At 42.5% G+C, this 14,626-nt stretch overlaps 1 protein-coding gene and 1 pseudogene across 2 annotated transcripts in view; both read left to right on the top strand.

Annotated features, from left to right (window-relative positions):
- Hs3st4 (heparan sulfate-glucosamine 3-sulfotransferase 4) overlaps positions 1-14,626 on the top strand; it is a 443,755-nt gene that overhangs the window by 227,251 nt on the left and 201,878 nt on the right. The window lies entirely within an intron of this gene.
- LOC101603046 lies at positions 2,448-2,986 on the top strand (annotated as a pseudogene).

Here is a 14,626-nt window from a genome sequence, read left to right as displayed (position 1 = left end):
AGGTCAGCTTTTTGTAACTAACCTAGTACATTGTCAACTCAGTGAAGCTCATGGTTTTGCATCTATTATCCCAGAGACTGCAGATTTCTTTCTCTCTACTGAGTTTTGACTCACATGGGCAAGTGAAAGCTCCTGACTTCTGCTGTCTTGTGGCTTCTTCTAATTGCCTTGTCTTTGTGTGTCTTTTGATTTCCACTTCTTCCATACCTGGGTGTTACAGTTTAAATGCTAACATTCCCTTAAGCTTTCTATGCTGACATCTAAGAGCCATCAAGATGGTCTTAGGATGTGGGACTATAGCTGTTGATGGAGGTTATTTGAACAGGCTCCAGAGGACTGCCTCTGTCTTTCAGTTATTCGGGAGCACAACTAGAAGGCACCATCTCAGAGTCAGAAAATGAGCCCTTGCCTTATGTGGGATGCTGGTTCTGTCACCTGGATCTTGGACTTCTCAGCCTCCAAACAGTAGGAAATACATTTTTGTTGTTTATTAGCTTCACAGTCCATGGCATTTTATTACAGAATCCCAAAAACATAACAAGACACAGGCCATCAAACATATTGAAACTCCTCAAGAGAGAAGATTGCTTGTTCAGCAAACATTTGTTGAGAAATTGCTGTAGCCCAGCATGTTGGATACCTGAGTACCTCTGACCTTGAAGTAGTGGCAGCTGGGGGACCACAGTGTCAGCATCACTGGGAGCATATCTGAAATGCAAGTTCTCGGGACGTATGCCTACCTATTGAATGTCAGTCTCTGGGCATGGTTCCCAGCAAGCTGGGTTTGAACAAGCTTTGCATATGCTTCCTCTACCCATCATTATTTTTGACTGGAGGATAGTAGTGATGAGCCTTGAATCCAGGGCCTTGCACATTCTGGCATGAAGTCTATCATAGGGCTATACCCTAGTCAGCTTTCTTAACAACATTTTAAAACCACTGTCGTATGGAATGGCTCCTTGGTGTGTGTCCCCTCCGGGTCCAGTTGGCCATAGCAAATGGACAGTTTTCCTTTGACAGGCCTATTAGAGTGTCAGGGATCTAAAATCCAATGTACATTTCTATGGTGAAGTGCACCTTCTTCATGACCACATCAGTCATCCTTAAAATCTGGGTTTTCTGGGCTGGAGAGGTGGCTTAGCAGTTAAGGCACTTGCCTGCAAAGCCAAAGGACCTAGGTTAAATTCCCCAGGACCCAAATAAGATGCACAAGGTGACATGTGCATCTGGAGCTTGTTTGCAGTGGCTGGAGGCCCTGGAACACCCATTCTCTCCTTACCTACTTCTCTCTGTCTCTGTCTCTGTCTCTCTCTCTCTCTGAAATAAATAAATAAAATGAAAAATATTATTAAAAATGGGTTTTCTGACTCCATCAAGTAAAGTTCTCAGCAATCTTATTTTTCTTGTTCTAGCTGCTTTCTTTTTTAACCATTGTTGTACAAGTCCTTGTGTTGAGGGAAATTTAGAAAAGATATTCTAGGGTGTTTCTTCAAATTCCAGCTTTTTTCCTGATCTGGAACAACTTTCAAGGAGATAGCAAGGTGTGCTTATGCACTTCTTTACTTGGAAGAAGAACTGATACTGACTGTGCAAACCTCACTACCATTAAGGTTATATTATACCTTTTATTATCAAGGTCAATAAATAATCTCAGGTAAGCTTGCATGGTACTTTCATATTTTTTTTTAATGTCCTAGCTGGAAATGCAAGCCTTTGACCTGACATGCCTTTCAGGAACTACTAAAGAGGGCCTATTCAGAGAAATCCTGTTGCCTGTGAATCAAGGTACCCATTAAAGGTGGAGAAATTTTGGCAACATTGTAGTGAACAGATTTTGAAAATTGAACTAAATTTTGTGTTTGTTTTCTGGAATTAAGCTTCAATATGTTGCAGTTACCTATAACTCCTGGCTCTACATTGATTTTCCAAAACAAACAAACAGAGTGAAATAGTGACAGAGTCTAGAATGGAGGAAATAGAAGTCAGTTGCATCTGTGGCTACCTGTCTGCCTCCACAGTGGAAGTCTGTGTGCAATTTCAGCTTTCAATCCTGTCCATAAATTGATTGATTGATTTGTTTGTTCAATAAGTAAGTATTTATTGAGCTGGGTGTGTGGCACGGGGGACGTTATAGGTAAACTATAACATCCATCATGCCTAAGTAGATTCCATTGGCTTTTTCTGGAAATGTGACCCTGGACCCTCCCCAAGAAGCATCTTATATGCCTCTGTCTTCAACTTTGGAACAGTGATGACTTGCAAGGTCTCCTTGTCAGCTTTCTCCTCTGAGATGGAGACACTAATCTTAAAATCCTAAAATCCATTTTTTTCTTGTGTTCACTGTCATTAAAAGACATGACCAACCATTCAGTTGCTCAGTACAAAATTTGAAACACAGGCAGTTGCCAAGGTGTTCGAGCTCCTGTCTTCTTGCCAGCACCGCCGGGATGGCCTCCCAGAACCGCAACCCAGCTGCTGCCAGCGTCACCACCACCCGGAAAGGAGCTGAGCCTAGCGGGGGCACCGCCCGGGGCCCTGTGGGCAAGAGACTACAGCAGGAGCTGATGACCCTCATGATGTCTGGTGACAAAGGAATTTCTGCCTGCCCTGAGTCAGATAACCTTTTCACATGGGTAGTGAGCCTCCATGGAGCAGCTGGCGCAGCGTATGAAGATCTGAGGTGTGAACTCTCCCTAGAGTTCCCCAGTGGTTACCCTTACAACGCACCCACAGTGAAGTTCCTCACGCCCTGCTACCACCCCGCGTGGACACCCAGGGTAACATCTGCCTGGACATCCTCAAGGATAAGTGGTCAGCCGTGTATGATGTCAGGACCATCTTGCTGTCCATCCAGATCCTGCTAGGAGGACCCAATACCGACAGCCCTTTGAACACACAAGGGGCTGAGCTCTGGAAAATCCCCACAGCTTTTAAGAAGTACCTGCAAGAAACCTATTCAAAGCAGGTCTCCAGCCAAGAGCCCTGACCTCAGCTGTCCAGCCTCTCTTTGTGTCGTCTTTGTATTTTTAGGTGGTCTGTCCTTTTCCTTGATTTCTGTATGGACCCTGTGTCTTCATCTGTGGTGTTATTTTTGTTTTTTTCTTAAATTACATCTACTTGAGCCCTTGCAATGTATATTAAATAAATGTTTTGATTGTTTTGTAAAAAAAAAAAAATTGAAACAGTCATTTTAAGCTACTTGTTTTTTTATAGCCAAACTATAACCATGTTCAATCTATTTCAACCCTAAATACCTCTCTGATTAATCAGCTTTCTTCCATGTCCATCATGACACTCTAACTAAGAATACTTACTTTCTCTCCTTTCAAGATATCAGTAGCTTTCCTTATGCCTCTCATAACTAATGAGGGCATGGACCAATCTGTTCTTTACCTTACATCCAGTGTGATCTTTTAGAATCCTAAGCTGATGTTATGCCTCTTGATAAAAGATCCTTCAGGTACTTTCCTTTGTCCCTAGATTATTATTATTATTTACTAATAGAAACTTGCATTTATTTTTATATTATTTTATTTTATTATTTTTATATAAAGTCTACAGTGATAACCAAGGTAATATTCTTCTTTTAATTATTATTTGTTATGAGAGAGAGATAGAGAGAATTGCTGCACAAGGGCCTTCAGTCAAATTCCAGACACATGCACCATCTTGTATGTATTGGTGACCTTATGCCCTTGTGTCAACTTGTGAGTCTGGCTTATGTGTGGTCTGGAGATTAAACATGGGTCTTTAGGCTTCTCAGGCAAGCACTGTCACAGCTAAACTGTATCTCCAGGCCCAAGGTGATATTATAAGTGCATTGCAGGAGTGCCTTACATTGGAATTGAAATGGTTATGTTCTTGGATAGAGTTATGTGAGTTCTTTGTTGACCAAAGAGCAGCCATTCCCACCATCTTGAATAATACCCTGGTCCAACAGAAGAGCAGAGTGTGGTGTCAATCTTGCATTGTCCATATACTTACAGGAAATTCTTCCATTTTACTTAAGTATGCATCCAATTCCAATTTACTTAAGTAAAGTGGAGGAATTTCTTCGAAGTATGGGGCATCTAATATATCCAAGTGGCAGAAACGAAGGAACCTGATTTCCAGGATGAAGCTCATGTACCAGTTGGCAGTAAAGATGGAAGTTGGAGGCCAACTTTGTCTTTTCTCTCTAGAACATTTGCAAAGGCATACAACTTCAACTTCTACAGGGGTCAAGATTCAGTGACTATCCCAGAATAACGAGAACTCTGGAAAGTTCATCTAATTGGCTCAGTTAGGATCAGGGATCCAAACATCCATGTCAATTGTGTTACCCAACATAACCTGTTTGCTAAAGCAGGAGATGAGGCAGTTGGAAAAGAAATAGTGACATTGAGGGAGACTGAGAGCTGTTGCTCACGGCCTTGACTTTCTCAACTCTGCAGGCTTTGTGAGTACTTTGGTTTCTCCCAGCTGGCTCACTGTGCCAAGAGCTTGAAGCTCAGTGTCACAGATTACTCTGTGATGCTCTTGAAACACAAACCGAATGCAGCCCAAACTCTAAAGATCTGGGGATTAAGCAGAAAAACCTCTTGTGTCAGTACAGCAAAGAAGCTGCAAATCCCCTAAGCACCAGTGAAGGGGGAGCTTCAACTAGGGAAACATCAGAGAAATCAAACACTTCACTCTGCTCTCATGTCCTATAAGGGGATTTGTGGTTTCAAAAAGTCAGCTCAGATGTGTCTTTTGCAAAGCCAAAGCCTGCCATGAATGTTTGAAAGAGAATGCCGAACAGCAGAGGCCAGGCACTGCTGAGGGCGGGTGATACAGAGATGAGCCTGGCCATGTGAGATCCCTGCCTCATTCATCTTCTCAGCCTCAGCTTCTCTCACCCACCACCCGCCATGATGCTGATTCCTGGTCAAGTAGATTCCACCTCCTCTCAGCCTTTGCCCCTGTGCCCAACCCCAGCTCTTTGGTAGGAAGCCACATCCTCTCTAATGAATAATACCAGTGCAGAAGGTATCAAATGACACACCCTCTGTTAATTTTTTAGACCTTTTGTGAGTTAGGATTGACAAATAAAAATGTTCTTATCCCAAGTGTCCATTCAAGGTTTTTCAGAAAAATGAGAGATGCACAGTGATCACCACTATTCAATTTAGAATATTTTTCTCCCCCCCCCGCAAATTCTTCTGTTTTTTTTTTTAAATCAATCTGTATTACAACCTCCAATGCCACACAACCTATAATCTAACTATCTTTGAAGATGTGCCTTGCTATGAACTTGACACTCCCCCTGGCAGAGTAATTCTGTACTCTAAGATTCTAACATCCCTTGCACTTGCTTGTCAAGAGTGTTTGGAGACCACTTTCTTACCCACGGGCCTAAACAGAACTTCTGCATGTAGTGAGTAGATTAAACAGTCTGCTCATGACCAGACAGAGGTGGAAATTAAGTTCACCACTTGATGTGGGGCAAATGTACATATTGTTTCTCCCTAGAATAGCATAGCTAACATTTGTTATGCTGGTTCAACTTGATGGTCACTTGACTGAATTGAGAGATAGTCAGAGGATTAGTGAAACACTTGTCTGGGTGTATCCATGAAGATCATGAGGGATTTGACACAACAATGGTTTCATTTATGGATGGATTCAGAATTTGAATAGACTATTAAGAAAATATTGGAACAATGGAAAGTAGGACTTGGAGGAAGTAGGTCACTGGGGCTGTGTCTTTAGAAATTCTATTGCCCCTTCCTATTCTGGATTTGCTTTGCCTGAGGTGAACTGCTCTAGCACTTCCTCTCTCCCATAACAGACCCAAATCTCTAAAACAATGAGTAAAACAAATCCTTCACCCTGGTTTGTTTGTGTAAGGCATTCTGTTTACAGTGTTTCAAATGCAGCTAACACAGGGACTATGTTCTAGTTACTCTTCAAACTATTTTTGCTTACATTAAAAGTCCAAATCACTATTTTATCTTCTTATCTTATCTGTGGAGGAGACCTGAACAAATGATGATGATGCTGATGCTAAGGGAGAATACAAGCTGTCAGGTGGAGAATGGCAGGGCCAGACCTCAGGCATGGTTCTGTGTAGCTTACAAACCCAGTTTTTCAATCACAGAAATTCAGTGGCTTCCATCTGCTTACAGTGGGTCTATAAGAATCAAGCCTAGGGCTGGAGGGATGGCTTAGTGGTTAAGGTGCTTGCCTGCAAAGCCAAAGGACCCAGGTTCAATTCCCCAGAACCCACATAAGGCAGATGAACAAGGTGGCACATGAGTCTTGTAGCAGATAGCTTCAGGATAGCTGAGATGAACTTCCAGACCAGGCACTGATATTGAGGAAGGAATATGTATTCAAGCTTACAGATCCAGGGGAAGTTCTATAATGGCAGAAGAACCTGTCGTGCCTTCACATGTCCAAGCAGTGAGAGAGAAGCCCAAGCCCAAAAGTCAAAAACCACATAGCACAGCACACTTCAGGAACTCCAGCTAGGCACACTTGGCATATCTTTTCATTTAAATCTCAAATCCATCACCACGCACCACATCTTAACATCCTCCCCCCATGATACTTCTTCCAGCCAGGTGGCTGCAGATGCAAAGTACAAACTAATAAAACACTGAATATATTGGGGGGGTCTCTATTCAACTACCACAAGTCTGGAGTTCATTTGCAGTGGCTGGAGGCCCTTATTTATTTGATAGAGAGAGAGAAAGAGAGAGAGTGTGAGAGAGGGCACACCAGGAGCTTCAGCCACTTCAGATGCAATCCAGTCACATGTGATACCATGTCCATCTAACTTATGTTGGTGCTGGGGAAATCAAACCTGGGTCCTTTGATTTTGTAGGCAAGTGCCTTAACCTTTAAGTCATCTTTCCAGCCCACCATTAATTTCTTGTGGGCCATGGCTTTGTGAGACCTGAAGTAGTCATAACAGACTTAGCATTTGTAAAACATCTCTTGGTGTGTGTGTGTGTGTGTGTGTGTGTGTGTGTGTGTGAATCACATGAAAGCTTACTGGACAAACTCAAATAGATTCTCATCAATGCTAAAAGACTTATGTTCAAAATTTTGGGAATGTTAGAAGTGAAGGAGGCAAGATATAGGAAATGTTTGTGACATTATGACATCCCATATCCTTCAGACACTTGGCCAGAAATGTGGCCTCAGCTCTCTTAGGAGGAAACAACTGAAGTGATAATTCAAACTCTTGATACTATACACTCTGCAGGGACTAAGGTGGATCTGACATGGAAAATTTTCACAACAGCTTAGATCATTGTCAAGAAGCTTCACTGCCTAGAGGGTAACAGATGATGGGTAAAATGAACTGGGCCAATCTCAGACAATATGGGGCGGTGAGGACTATTGTATAGTGAAGCAAACAGCTCCTGTCTTCAGGGACAGCCACTCTTTGGCCCCAGCTCACTGTTTTCTTTTATTCCCCAAGTTTTTCTAATATTTCAGAATAAGCTAGGTATTCATTTAAAGTCCTCTGATGCCTTTATGGTCTGTCCATCAATTCATTAAGTGGTTATTGAACATCTGCTGTGTGCTAAGGATATAATTGAATAGAAAAGACAAAGCCCTTATTCGGCTTAATCCATTAGAAACACAGAACAAATACATTCTATTTTAGGGGGAAAATTCAGTTCATAGAACATGATTTTATAACTCCTGACACAGGCTCCAAAATTCCTACCCAGTGGTACCACTACTGTGCCAAACTGCCTCTCACCAAGCTGGAGAGTTTGTGGATGCTCCCTTTGCCACTCTCTGCCACCCACCTGCAGTCCAAGAGCCCAATCACAGATTGACCCATGGAAATGTATTGTAACTATTTACATTATATGCATTACATCTCTTCCCACCTGTATTCATGACCCATCCATTCAGCTGCTCAGGGCTTACTATGGACTCCAGCATCCTCTCTCTTCTAAGAAGTAATGAGTCTCATTTCAGAGTCCATATCATAATGAACACTGGCCATGGTTCACCAACAATGCATTTTCAACCTTGTAAAATGTGCCTTTCAGTATACTCCATCTCTTTACTTGTGTAGATACCATGTTGAGGAAATTTTACCATTTTGGTCATGGAAGTCCACTCCAGTGCTTCAAAAAGGATAACATATACTTTATTTGGTATTTTATTTTAAAACAAGCATCAGAAGATGTAGGGGTCAGAAAAGGTTCATCATACCAGTACTACCACAGGAAGGATAACAAAAACAGCAAAAACAACCTTTTGGCAATGTGATGCAAATTCCAAATGAGAGGAAGCAACAACTCCAGATTGTGCACCCACAAAGGATTCCTATTTCCTGCTAGGTTTGCCTTTAAGATTATGCCCTATGCTCCATGTAACTCCAGTGTTTTCCTTCTGGCTAATTTGTCTTATTTCCTTAGAAATTTCCCTAGGACCTTGGGAATAAAAATAATAATTAATCATAATCATAATCATAATCATCATAATAAAAATGGTCCCTCTTGTTTTTTTTTTCTTGTTTTATAGAGTGTCTTTGTTCAATGTCTCAGGGCCATATTCCTCTTCAACTTTCCCATATGACCCTGAGATCATAGTCTTTATTGTATACCCGGGGCATGAATGAGTACAGAACATCGATCCATTCCAAGCCACTTTTATCTGTGCCCCTGAAGGTATTTGTAAAGGTCAAGTGCATAGCTGATGCAGTGTTTTGGAGATGGCAAATGTTTTATGTTGTGCCTGAGCCTTGTGTCCCTCAGAGACATTGGGAGGAACATTTAGAGAAAAGGAAATAATCCAGAGAGAATTTCGCTTTGGTTCAGGGTACAAAACCAGCAAAGGAGACCAGTGCAGGAAAACTAAACACAGGGAGCTGGTAAAAGCAAACCTACTTGGAAGAGGTGAAAACTGAGTCTTAGAGAAGTAAAAGGTTATTTTCTGGGGCACACAGGAGCCATGGCTGTGCTCCAGGTACCCTACTTTCTAGTTTTATTCCCCAGCACAATCCTGTCATGGTTCCCTTTCTTATACCCTTAGCCTCATGTGAAGCCCAAGGACAAGACAGGAGTGAAAACTTTAGGAAGAATATGATAGTGAAATGGTTTCTTTGAGACCTTCTGTCTTAAGATGGCATGGGCTTGACTTGATGGAAATATTTGGAAGCTCATTTTCCAGCATTGAAATCTCAAAACCTTGGCAAATATGATTTCTTAGAAGTTTGGAACCAGGGGAAAAAGGGAAAAATAGAAGTTGTATTCAACTTTTTGTAGGAGGAGAAAACAAGGTGTAGCAGTTGTCTTCTCATTGCATGGACAAAATGTTGACCAGAAGCAGTTTATGGAAGTAAAGAGCTTACTTCTGGATTACAGTTTTGAGGGGAAGCTTCCACATGGCAGAGAAAGCTTGGAAGGAACAGATAGAAAGGCATCATATCATCTCATCAGCGGGGAGAAAGAACAGAGATTGAGCTAGGTGCAGCAAGCAGGACTGTGCTATGGTACCCTGAGGCATGTCTCTAGCAATATACCTTCTACAGCATGGGTCAGCCTTCCAAAGGCTCCACTAACTGGGGATTATGTATGAGACATATTCCCAAACACATGAGGCTTTGGAGGATATTTTACATTCAGACCACCACACAAGGGGATTGTTGGTGTTCAAGGTCTGCCAAGCCAGTCGTTTTTACCAGCAGCTGTCGGTGAGGGCTACATAGAAAGCTCACTTCTTTGGGCCAGCTCTCAATATTTCCACATCTTTCCTATCTTGATCCTTTCCTATAGAAAGATAGATATACAATCCAATTCCATGGTCCACTATGAGATTTTCCAAGTCCTCTTTAAAAAATGCAGTTCTCTCTTCACAGAACACTTGGAACTATTTTATTTGCAAGTGACAGAAACCCACTCAAGCTGGCTTAAGCAACACTGTGCTGGTAGCAGTATTATCTAATAACAGAGACAAAACACCTGACCAGAAGAATAGAAAGGGCTTATTTTCAGCTTATATTTTCCAGGGCCAGTTTCATGATGGTGAAGAAAACATGACTGGAGCAGATAGCTTTGTGTCACATCTCCACAGAAACAGGGAGAAAGTAGAAAGAGAGAACTGAGTGTGGCAAGAAGAGATGGACTATAAATCTCCAAGGCTTGCCCACAGTGACACACTTCTTCCAGAAAGTCTTGACCTCACAAAGGCTCCACAACCTTCCTGAACAATGCCACCATTTGAGGATTAAGCATCCTAACATGTGAGGCTATGTAGGACATTTTACATTCAAAGTACCACATTTCACCTTTAGTTCTCGCATAGTTTTTGGCTATCTCATGATGCAAGCTGCATTCAGCCCATCTTTTAAAGATACATAGTTTTAACCAATCCCAACAATGATCTCATCTGAGACTCAAGGCAATCTCTTAACTGTCAGCCTTTAAAACCAAAACACAAGAAGTAAAGATTGGACCAATGGAAGATTGAAAACAAGTAGGGTAAACATCAAATTCTACATGTCCATGAACAGTATCCAAAACTTGTCATGAAATCCTCTGGGCACCAGGAAACTTGTTATTTCCACCTATTGAACTCTATAGCCTGAATCCCACCCCACACTTGGGTAGCAGTTTTCTTATTCCTGGGACAAAAACACCTGATCAGAAGCAACTTATGGAATGAAAAGGTATATTTCAGTTTATAGTTTCAAGGGGAAGTTTCACGATGCTGGGGAAAGAATGGCATTCACTCAGAGTCTGACAGTTGAGAGGTTAACTGAAATCTTTCTTTCTCCATCTCTTGGAGAGAACTGAGCTCTATTAATTTCTTGCTTCGCCCAGAAAAGGAGCATTCTGTAGCATTAGAATGAGAGATCCTCTAAAAGCTGATTTCTGCTACCAACCATGCCAAACAGTCCCCAATTATCAGATCTCAGTGGCATGAGACATGGAAGTGTATTTTCTTGACTATCTCTATGCCCATAGTGGGTGGACTGATGCTCTACTTTGCATCTCCTCACTCCAGGACTAGGGTTGATGGGGTAATCATAGTCTGAAATGCTGGTGTTTATTATCAATTGATTATAAAATGTCCACCATGGTCTCATGCTATTTTTTAGTGTAAGGAACATTTTAAAGTTTTATTTATTTCTATTAATTATAAAGTTTGTTTGATGGACAAATTATATGTTGGGTCCATTCTCCCTTATATAATCCCATTACATGACCATTACCCCATCCCCATTCCATTGAGGACTCTCCTCAGTGAGGTTGCTGGACTTTGAATGCTTTTGTTCCCACCTGGCAGCACCATTTACAGAGGTGGTAGAAATTTTAGGAGGTAGTAAGGAGAGTAAGGAGAAGAAAAGAGAGACCTTGGGGGTATATTTCCAAACTCTCTCTCTCTCTCATCTGTCTTCTATCATCTATCTCTCTACCTCTCTCTCTCTCTCTCTCTCTCTATCTATCTATCTATCATCTATCTATCTATCTATCTATCTATCTATCTATCTATCTATCATCATCATCTATATATCTATGTCTAGCTTTCTATCTCCTTGTCTCTTTCTCTCTCCCTGCTCTCCTTCTTGTATCATAAGAGAACAGATATCATCTGCTGCACATTCCTGCCACCATGATATTCTGCCTAAGTGCGTGGTACCATGACACCATGAACTGAAAGCTCTGAAACTGTGAGCCCAAATAGATCTTTCATTTCTTTCTTTTTTTAAAAAAAAATAGTTTTGTACTCAGTGAATACAGTCAAGTTGGTACCATTGTTAGCCTCCTCCATGTCCTCCTCCCATCCCTGGCCCCTCCTTGTTGGGGTATATGGGTTAAGCATTGTGGGGTTATCTCTCAGTTATGGATAGAAGGAAATGTCTCTGTGTATCATGACCCAATGTGTGGCTCTGACATTCTTTCCACCCCCTCTTCTGCAAATTTCCCTGAGCCATGTTGGTTTCATTTTAGGTCTGCTTCAGTGATGAGGTTTTGGGAGCCTCTGTGTCTCTGGATATCTGATTTGGTATGAGTTGAGTTGTTTGTTCTTTGTGTCCGTCTCCTTCACCCTTGAGCTGGTACCAGGTTCACCAAGAGAACAGCACCCTTGCTTGTTTCGCTAATTATTCTTAGTTTCAGCTAGGGCCCTTTTGAAGTATGATGGGTAGTTCTCTCCTTAGGATCTGTGTCTATCTGAAAAAGAGAAGCGGATTCTCCAACAGAGAGTAAAGATAGCACAAGATAAATGGGATAAACATTATTTTTTAGAGAGAATTTAATAGGCGTAGGCCCTCTTGTAGCCCATGATTGGTGCTAGCTTGATAACAGAGAGTGGGCTCAGTTTTGGATCTGGTTCTGATTTGTTTCCCAGCTCCAGCTATGGGTTCTGTTCTACTGAGTGGATCAGTTAGCCAAGTCCAGAGCAGTTGGTTTCCCACCATGGCTGTGTACCACTATTGCACTTGTGTGAGCATCATGACAGGTTGTTTGCTGCTAAGTAAGTTAGACCATGAGTTGCTTGGACAGATATTGGTCATTTTCCTCCCGAGGTCACTTGTGGGTGGGGGTAGCAGGGCGATTGCCCCTGTGCAGTGAGGCAAGTGGAGCTATGCTGGCCTGGGCCCCTTTCCTGCAGTAAGTGTGGGAGTATTCTGAGGCTGGGACTCTGGATAGGGTGGCTGCTTGGAGCTATGGGGGCTGGTGGGCAACCCAAGAGCAAGGGAATCAGCTGATTCCCCTTTTTCCCCTCTGTACCCTCCCACTGGCAATCTATTAGAGATTGTGCTCCCCTAAAAACCCACTGAACCCTTAATGTCTTGCCTTCCTTCCCAGGGAGGTGCGCCTCGGTTAGGCAGATGCCATCTTGACCATGATCTTTCATTTCTTAAGTAGCATATGTCCAGCATTCTTTCACAGTGGTGAAAAGGTAAGTAGTACAATATTCTCACAGTGAGAGAAATTTGTATAGCCAGGTGTGGTGACACTTGCGATGCTGAGGCCATAGAGTTTTTGTGAGTTCAAGGCTAGTAGCGTGGGCTACATAGTAAATTCCAGGTGCTACACGGTGAGAACCTGTCTCACAGAACCAAAGGGCCGATGTCTTGTGGCTTATTCTGAGGTGTTCTTCCTTTCTACTCCTACTTACTCCATGGGCCAAAATAAGTAACAGGTTGTATCTAACTAACTCCAAAATAGCAGAGGAGTGTGCGTTTTCCATTGGTCAAGAGAACTTGAAACATAGGTCCAGCTAAGACTTCAAATAAAATGTCTCTCATTTCTTGTGTAAGATGGGGCTATTCACTCTTGAAGGCCTGGGGATCATCCCTGAAACAAAGAGCACTGTCACAGGCAGGGCTGGCGATAGATACAGCAGTTTTTCCTTTTGATGCTCCACCTCCATCCCTGTGGGCAGCAGTCTTCTCTGACAGCATTGCAGGCCTTGCTGTTTGCTTTCAGAAAGCTGTTAACAAATGCTACTCCTCTTCCCCCAAGTCCCTGGCTTCTCCCCGCACAGGTAATACATTTTTATTTCCTTTCAGGAACAAGGCCTAAAAATAGATAAAGTGCAGAGCATAGATGATAACCATTCAATGTATTGACCCAGCCATGAGTTTATCTTGGTGAAATTCAGATTTGCTCAGTATTCCCGAAAGCAGAAGCACCTTCAATGGGCAGTTACAGAGGCATTATCAGGGCCATTTGGCAATAAAATGTGACTGACTTCATTATGGAGGATGGAGACAAGAAATAGCTGATCTTAAATCACAGAGCTGCTGACCAGGATGCATTTGGCACAGGCATATGCAGATAGATTCTGGTGGGTGGGGAATGAGCTGGTAAAGGCAGACTCTTAGTAAAATGCAGAATCATTTTAAGTCCTTTGTTTAGCCAAGTGCCAAGAGGTAATTTATATATAACATGTAGCAAGCCATATGGATCCTCCTGGTGGTGCCAGCACCCTGGCTGCTGTTGCTCTGCCTCCAGCACTTTCCAAGTCTGCAAGGTAACATGACAGAGGTACTCCTCTGCCTTCAAAGTGCCTATTTTGGAGCAAACAATTCCATCTGGAGGGACTTGGACCCAGAATTTTCATTTCCCTGCAGCGGAGGTTGTACTTACTGGAGGGGGAGGAGTGCAAAGATGGTCCAGTGGTTGAGGGCTTTTGAGCGATCATAAGGGCCTGAGAAATTCTGCAGCACTCAAGTAAAAAGCTGGGCATGGCCATTCATGCCTGTAACTCTAGTGCTTTAGAGAGCAAAGACTGGAGACTCACTTGGGTTTCTGGGTTTCGAGGAAAACCCTACAAAGCAGTATTTCTGGGGTGAGTGAGAGATTCCATCTCATGGAAACAGGATTAGTGAAAAGAGGACACCCAATGTTTCCCTGTGGCCTACACATGGGTACACACATGGTGTGCATATGCAAATGCATCTGGAATACTACACACATCACATCTCCTAACCTACTACACATACTTCACACACACACACATACACACACACACACACACACACACACACACACACACACACACAACACCACCCCCTCAAAAAACAACACAAGAAAATAGTTCATCTATGGGGCTGGGGAGATGAGTTAGTGGATAAAGTGTTTGCCCAGTAAGCATCAGCACCTGAGCTTAGATTCCC

This window comes from Jaculus jaculus, chromosome 12, assembly GCF_020740685.1.
Source record: "Jaculus jaculus isolate mJacJac1 chromosome 12, mJacJac1.mat.Y.cur, whole genome shotgun sequence".
Taxonomy (NCBI): domain Eukaryota; kingdom Metazoa; phylum Chordata; class Mammalia; order Rodentia; family Dipodidae; genus Jaculus; species Jaculus jaculus.
The sequence above is the reverse complement of the archived record's forward strand: the minus strand, read 5'-3'. Positions and strand labels throughout refer to the sequence as shown.